An 8,480-nucleotide genomic window follows, 5' to 3' on the forward strand; every position below is an offset into this window, starting at 1 on the left:
CTTTTGAGAAGGTGGTTTCAGTGGAGCGAAGGGGATGGAAGCCAGATTGGAGGGGGTCCAGGAGAGAATTGGAGGAGAGGAATTTGAGGCAGTGAGTGTAGATGACTCACTCAAGGAGTTTGGAGAGGAAAGGTAGGAGGGAGATGGGGTGCTAACTGGAGGGGGATGTGGGGTCAAGGGAGGGTTTTTTTAGAATGGGGTAGCTTTTTTAGGATGGGATAGCTTCCCATATAAGTGGAAGCTCCTTGTGAGCAAAGAACGTGCCTTGTGCTTCACTTATTCTTCTCAAGCACTTAGTATAGTGCCTTACATTCAGTAGGTGTTCAGTAGACTCCATTGCTGCTACCGTTGCTATTATCACTACTGCTGCTGCTGCTCACAACCTGTGGCAATTTAGTGGTAGTAATAGCCCAGACATCAACCTCCATTCCATACTTCCTACTCATAGCTTCACCCAGTGACTCTAAGGATTCTATTCTCCCTATGTGAACCAGGTAGCAAGTATCCTCGGTTATCTTGTATCTGTAGCCTCTCACAAAATACTTTTGTCCTGGGAAGCCTTTGCCAGGGAGTTGGAGATTAAAATAAGTGTTTTAGTCTCCTGACCCTCCCTCCAGGACACATCCCATTTGACTATGTGAGACTCACATAATAATAATAATGGCATTTGTTAAGTGCTTACTATGTGCAAAGCACTGTTCTAAGCACTGGGGGAATACAAGGCAATCAGGTTGTCCCACATGGGGCTCACAGTCAATCTCCATTTTACAGATGAGGTAACTGAGGCTCAGAGAAGTTAAGTGACTTGCCCAAGGTCACACAGCAGGCGTGGCGGAGCTGGGATTCGAACCCATGTCCTCTGGCTCCAAAGCCCGTGCTCTTACCACTGAGCCACGCTGCTTCCCTGAATTTACTATGTGACTCTCCCCCCGGTTTGAAGGGTTCTAGTATCATTGGAATTGCAACAGAATTGAAAGTAACAGCATTTTGGAAGGATGAAATGACAATTGGAGGTCTGTTTATATCGTTTGGAGGGAAAATGATGAAAAAAGCATTGATGAGTAAGTTTAAAAAAGTTCTAAACAACAATAATCTAGCCTTTTCACTCTTTTTCTTGATGTCAGCTTTCCCAGAGTCTTGTCCTGGATAATAAATTAACTCTCTCTCTCTCTTGCTCTCTCTCTCTCTCTCTCTCAAACACACACACATACACTCATTCTCTCTCTGTCTCAGTCTCTGTTTCTCCCCCATCCCTTCACGTAATAATAATAATAATAATTGTAGTATTTGTTAAGTGCTTACTGTGTGCCAGGTCCTGTACTAAGTAATCAATCAATCAATCATATTTATTGAGTGCTTACTGTGTGCAGAGCACTGTACTAAGCGCTTGGGAAGTACAAGTTGGCAACATATAGAGATGGTCCCTACCCAACAGTGGGCTCACAGTCTAGAAGGGGGAGACAGAGAACAAAACAAAACATATTAATAAAATAAAATAAATAGAATAGATATGTACAAGTAAAATAAATAGAGTAATAAATACGTACAAACATATATACATATATACAGGTGCTGTGGGGAAGGGAAGGAGGTAAGGCGGGGGGGATGGAGAGGGGGAGGAGGGGGAGAGGAAGGAGGGGGCTCAGTCTGGAAAGGTCTCCTGGAGTAGGTGAGCTCTCAGTAGGGCCTTGAAGGGAGGAAGAGAGCTAGCTTGGCGGATGTGGGGAGGGAGGGCATTTCAGGCCAGGGGGATGACGTGGGCCAGGGGTCGACGGTGGGACAGGTGAGAACGAGGCACGGTGAGGAGATTAGCGGCAGAGGAGTGAAGGGTGCGGGCTGGGCTGGAGAAGGAGAGAAGGGAGGTGAGGTAGGAGGGGGCGAGGTGATGGACAGCCTTGAAGACGAGGGTGAGGAGTTTCTGCCTGATGCGTAGGTTGATTGGTAGCCACTGGAGATTTTTGAGGAGGGGAGTAACATGCCCAGAGCATTTCTGGACAAAGACAATCCGGGCAGCGGCGTGAAGTATGGTTAGAAGTGGGGAGAGACAAGAGGATGGGAGATCGGAGAGGAGGCTGATACAGTAGTCCAGATGGGATAGGATGAGAGCTTGAACGAACAGGGTAGCAGTTTGGATGGGGAGGAAAGGGTGGATCTTGGCAATGTTGCGGAGCTGAGACCAGCAGGTTTTGGTGACAGCTTGGATGTGAGGGGTGAACGAGAGAGCGGAGTCGAGGATGACACCAAGGTTGCAGGTTTGTGAGACGGGAAAGATGGTAGTGCTGTCACAGTGATGGGAAAGTCAGGGAGAGGGCAGGGTTTGGGAGGGAAGACAAGGAGTTCAGTCTTGGACATGTTGAGTTTTAGGTGGCGGGCAGACATCCAGATGGACTGGGTGGATACAAGCATTGGGGTGGATACAAGCAAGTCGGGTTGGACACAGTCCCTGTCCCACATGGGGCTCACAATCTCAATCCCCATTTTACAGATGAGGTAACTGAGGCACAGAGAAGTGAAGTGACTTTCCCAAGGTCACACTGCAGACAAGTGGCAGAGACAGGATTAGAACCCAAGACCTCTGACTCCCAAGCCCATGCTCTTGCCATTAGGCCATCCTGCACATCTCCTCCAAGAGGCCTTCCCAGACTAAGCCTCACTTTTCCTCATCTCTCACTCTCTTCTGCATCACCCTGACTTGCTCCCTTTGCCCTCCCCGCCCAATAGCCCCACGGCACTTATGTATATATCTGTAATTTTATTTATTTGTGTTGATGTCTATTTATTTGCATTGATGTCTGCTACCCCCCTTCCCCCCTCGAATGTGAGCTCGTTGTGGGCAGGGATTGTCACTGTTTATTGTTGCATTGTACTTTACCAAGAGCTTAGTACAGTGCTCTGCACACAATAAGCACTAAATAAATGTGGTTGAATGAATGAATGCATGAATGAATACTAATTCCCCTGTAATTGGTTTTAATGTCTGTCTTTCCCTGTAGACTGTAAGATCCTGGTGGGCAGGGATCATCTTAATCCCCATTTTACAAACGAGGTAACTGAGACACGGAGAAGTTAAGTGACTTGCCCAAAGTTACACAGTAGGAAAGTGGCAGAGCCAGGATTTGAACCCAGGTCCTCTGACTCCCTGGACCAGGTTCTATCCACTAGGCCACACTGCTTCTCTTGTGGGCAGGGAAAGGGTGTACCACCTCTGTTAAATTGTATTCTTCCAACAATGTAGTATAGTACTCCTCATGCAGTAAGTGCTCAATAAATATGATTGATTGATTGATTAATCTAAAATACTACTATCTCTGATCCAACCACTTACACTATCCTTCCTTGACTACCACAACAGCCTGATCTTCCTGCTTCCTGTCTCTCCCCACTCCAGTCTATACTTCACTCTGCTGCCGGAATCATTTTTCTAAAAAAATATTCGGTCCACTTCTCCCCACTCCTCAAAAATTCCAGTGGTTGCCCATCCAACTGTGCATCAAACAGAAACTCCTTGCTATCGGTTTTAAAGCACTCAATTAGCTTTCCCCCTCCTACCTTACCTCTTTTCTCCAGCCCAGCCCGCACATTCCGCTCCTCTAGTGCCAGTTTGCTCACGATGCCTCAATCTCGTCTCTCTCATCACTATGTCCTGTCTCTGGCCTGGAAGTCCCTCCTCCTCCATGTATGCCAGACCACCACTCTCCCCACCTTCAGTCTTATTAAGGTGACATCATCTCCAAGAGGCCTTCCCTGACTAAGCCCTCTTTTCCCCTCAATTCATTTTCCCTTCTGCGTCATTTATGCACTTCAATCAATCAATCAATCAATCAATCGTATTTACTGAGCGCTTACTATGTGCAGAGCACTGTACTAAGCGCTTGGGAAGTACAAATTGGCATCACATAGAGACAGTCCCTACCCAACAGTGGGCTCACAGTCTAAAAGGGGGAGACAGAGAACAGAACCAAACATACCAACAAAATAAAATAAGTAGGATAGAAATGTACAGGTAAAATAAATAAATAAATAAAGAGTAATAAATATGTACAACCATATATACATATATACAGGTGCTGTGGGGAAGGGAAGGAGGTAAGACGGGGGGATGGAGAGGGGGACGAGGGGGAGAGGAAAGAAGGGGCTCAGTCTGGGAAGGCCTCCTGGAGGAGGTGAGCTCTCAGCAGGGCCTTGAAGGGAGGAAGAGAGCTAGCTTGGCGGATGGGCAGAGGGAGGGCATTCCAGGCCCGGGGGGATGACGTGGGCCGGGGGTCGATGGCGGGACAGGCGAGAGCGAGGTACAGTGAGGAGATTAGTGGTGGAGGAGCGGAGGGTGCGGGCTGGGCAGTAGAAGGAGAGAAGGGAGGTGAGGTAGGAGGGGGCGAGGTGATGAAGAGCCTTGAAGCCCAGGGTGAGGAGTTTCTGCCTGATGCGCAGATTGATCGGTAGCCATTGGAGGTTTTTGAGGAGGGGAGTAATATGTCCAGAGCGTTTCTGGACAAAGATAATCCGGGCAGCAGCATGAAGTATGGATTGAAGTGGAGAGAGACACGAGGATGGGAGATCAGAGAGAAGGCTAGTGCAGTAGTCCAGACGGGATAGGATGAGAGCTTGAATTAGCAGGGTAGCGGTTTGGATGGAGAGGAAAGGGCGGATCTTGGCAATGCACTTGGATCTGTATCCTTTAAGCATGTGACATTCGCCGCACCCTCAACCTCACAGCACAGAGACAGGAGGCTGGCAGGTCAGTAAGAAGGCTGATGCAGTAATCCAGGTGGGATTAGGATGATTGATTGTATTAACATGGAAGCAGTTTGAATGGAGAGGAAAGGGAGTATTTTAGCAATGCTGTGAAGGGGGGACAGACAGGATTCAACGCCAACTCTCTCCTCGACCCCCTCCAATCTGGCTTCTGTCCCCTACATTCCACGGAAACTGCCCTCTCAATGGTCACCAATGACCTCCTGCTTGCCAAATCCAACTGCTTATACTCTATCCTAATCCTCCTCAACCTCTCAGCTGCCTTCGACACTGTGGACCACCCCCTTCTCCTCAACACACTATCCAACCTTGGCTTCACAGACTCCGTTCTCTCCTGGTTCTCCTCTTATCTCTCCGGTCGTTCATTCTCAGTCTCTTTTGCAGGCTCCTCCTCCCCCTCCCATCCCCTTACTGTAGGGGTTCCTCAAGGTTCAGTTCTTGGTCCCCTTCTGTTCTCGATCTACACTCACTCCCTTGGTGACCTCATTCGCTCCCACGGCTTCAACTATCATCTCTACGCTGATGACACCCAAATCTACATCTCTGCCCCTGCTCTCTCTCCCTCCCTCCAGGCTCGCATCTCCTCCTGCCTTCAGGACATCTCCATCTGGATGTCTGCCCACCACCTAAAACTCAACATGTCCAAGACTGAACTCCTTGTCTTCCCTCCCAAACCCTGCCCTCTCCCTGACTTTCCCATCACTGTTGACGGCACTACCATCCTTCCCGTCTCACAAGCCCGCAACCTTGGTGTCATCCTCGACTCCGCTCTCTCGTTCACCCCTCACATCCAAGCCGTCACCAAAATCTGCCGGTCTTAGCTCCACAACATTGCCAAGATCTGCCCTTTCCTCTCCATCCAAACCGCTACCCTGCTCGTTCAAGCTCTCATCCTATCCCATCTGGACTACTGTATCAGCCTCCTCTCCGATCTCTCATCCTCTTGTCTCTCCCCACTTCAATCCATACTTCATGCCGCTGCCCGGATTGTCTTTGTCCAGAAATGCTCTGGGCATGTTACTCCCCTCCTCAAAAATCTCCAGTGGCTACCAATCAATCTGTGCATCAGGCAGAAACTCCTCACTCTCGGCTTCAAGGCTGTCCATCACCTCGCCCCCTCCTACCTCACCTACCTTCTCTCCTTCTACAGCCCAGCCCGCACCCTCCACTCCTCTGCCGCTAATCTCCTCACCGTGCCTCGTTCTCGCATGTCCCGCCATCGACCCCCAGCGCACGTCATCCCCCTGGCCTGGAATGCCCTCCCTCCCCACATCCGCCAAGCTAGCTCTTTTCCTCCCTTCAAGGCCCTACTGAGAGCTCACCTCCTCCAGGAGGCCTTCCCAGACTGAGCCCCCTCCTTCCTCTCCCCCTCGTCCCCCTCTCCACCCTTACCTTACCTCCTTCCCTTCCCCACAGCACCTGTATAAATATATATATGTTTGTACTATTTATTACTCTATTTATTTATTTATTTTAGTTGTACATATCTATTCTATTTATTTTATTTTGTTAATATGTTTTGTTTTGTTCTTTGTCTCCCCCTTCTAGACTGCGAGCCCACTGTTGGGTAGGGACCGTCTCTATATGTTGCCAACTTGTACTTCCCAAGAGCTTAGTACAGTGCTCTGCACACAGTAAGTGCTCAATACATACGATTGATTAATGTGATAGCAGTTTGGACAGAGAGGAAGGGAGGATTTTAGTGCTGTTGTGAAGGTGGAACCTAGAGGATTTAGTGATGGATTGAATATTTGGGTTGAATGAGAGATGAGTTGAAGATAACGCCAAGGTTAGGCTTGTGAGGCAGAAAGGATGGTGGTGCTGTCTATAGTGCTGGGAAAGTGAGTGGGAGGGCAGGGCTTGGGTGGGAAGAGAAGAAATTCCGTTTTAGACATATTAAGCTTGAGGTGACGGGAGGTCGTCCAAGTAGAGGTGTCATTCATTTCATTCATTCAATTGTATTTATTGAGCACTTACTGTGTGCAGAGCACTGTACTAAGCCCTTGGGAAGTATTAATTGGTAACATATAGAGATGGTCCCTGCCCAACAATGGGCTCACAGTCTAGAAGGGGGAGACAGACAAAAACCAAAACAAGTAGACAGGCATCTTGAAGGCAGGAGGAAATGGAAGATTGCAGACAGGGAGAGAGATCAAGGCTGGAGATGTAGATTTTGGTATCATCCACACAGAGGTGGTAGCTAAAGCCATGGGAGCAAATGAGTTCTCCAAGGGAGTGGATGTAGACGGAGAATAGCAGGGGACCCAAAACTGAACCTTGAGGGACCCCCATAGTAAGGGGTGGGAAACAGAGGAGGAGCCACAAAAGAGACTGAGTGGCCAGAGAGATAGGAAAACCAGGAGAGGACAGTGCCAGTGAAGCTGAGGTTGGATAATGTTTTCAGGAGAAGGAGGTGGTCGACAGTGTCAAAGACAGCTGAGAGGTCGAGGAGGACTAGGATGAAGTAGAGGCCATTGGATCTGGCAAGAAGGAGATCACTGGTGACCTTTGAGAAGGAGGTTTCTGTGATGCGAAGGGGATGGAAGCCAGAGTAGAGGGCATCAAGGAGAGAAGTGGAGGAGAAGAACTTGAGACAGCAGGTATAGACAGCTCATTCAAGGCATTTGGAGAGGAATGGTAGGAGATGGGGTGATAGCTAGAGGGAGCTGTGAGGTCAAGGGAGGGTTTTTTAGGATAGGGGAGATACTGGCATGTTTGAAAGCAGTGGGGAAGAAGTCACTAAAGATGGCTGTTAGGGAAGGAAGAAAGGATGGGGCAAATGTTTTGATAAGGTGAGAAGGAATGAGGTCAGATGCACAGGAGGAGGGTGTGAATTTTGAGAGAAGGCAAGAGATCTTCTTTAGAGGGGGAGGGGCAGGGGAGATTTTAGGAGCATCATGCCTGGTAATGTCAATTTTCTTAATGAAGTAGGAAGCCAGGTCATTGGGGGCAAGGGTTGGGGGGGAGCAGGGGGACAGGGGGAGAGGGGGTTTGAGGAGAGAGTTTAACGTCTGGAACAACTGGCGAAAGAAACAGCGTGACTTAGTGGAAAGAGCATGGGCTTGGGAGTCAGAGGACATGGGTTCTAAACCCAGCTCCGCCACTTACCACCTGTGTGACTTTGGACAAGTCACCTAACTTCTTGGTGCCTCAGTTACCTCAGCTGTAAAACGGGGATTAAGACTGTGAGCCCCATGTGGAACAACCTGATTACCTTGTATCTACCCCAGAGCTTAGAACAGTGCTTGGCACATAGTAAATGCTTAACAAATACCATCATTAATTAATTAATTAATTAATTAATGGGCATGGGATGGAAAAATAATTTTGCTGGACAGAGGAGAGGGCAGAGTTAAAGCACACAGGATAAACTTGTAGTGGACAAAGTCGGCCTGATATTTAGGTTTCCGCCAGCAGCGCTCTGCGGCTCGTGCACAAGAGCGAAGGAAATGGACTATGGAGGTGATCCAGGGCTGAGCGTTGACGAAGGGATAGAGGAGCGAGTGAGCTGAGTTCAGTAGAGTTCAACGCCAACTCTCTCCTCGACCCCCTCCAATCTGGCTTCTGTCCCCTACATTCCACGGAAACTGCCCTCTCAAAGCTCACCAATGACCTCCTGCTTGCCAAATCCAATGGCTCCTACTCTATCCTAATCCTCCTCGACCTCTCAGCTGCCTTCGACACTGTGGACCAGGCTCCTCCTCCCCCTCCCATCCCCTTACTGTAGG

The sequence above is a fragment of the Tachyglossus aculeatus genome, chromosome X1 (assembly GCF_015852505.1).
Source record: "Tachyglossus aculeatus isolate mTacAcu1 chromosome X1, mTacAcu1.pri, whole genome shotgun sequence".
Taxonomy (NCBI): Eukaryota; Metazoa; Chordata; class Mammalia; order Monotremata; family Tachyglossidae; genus Tachyglossus; species Tachyglossus aculeatus.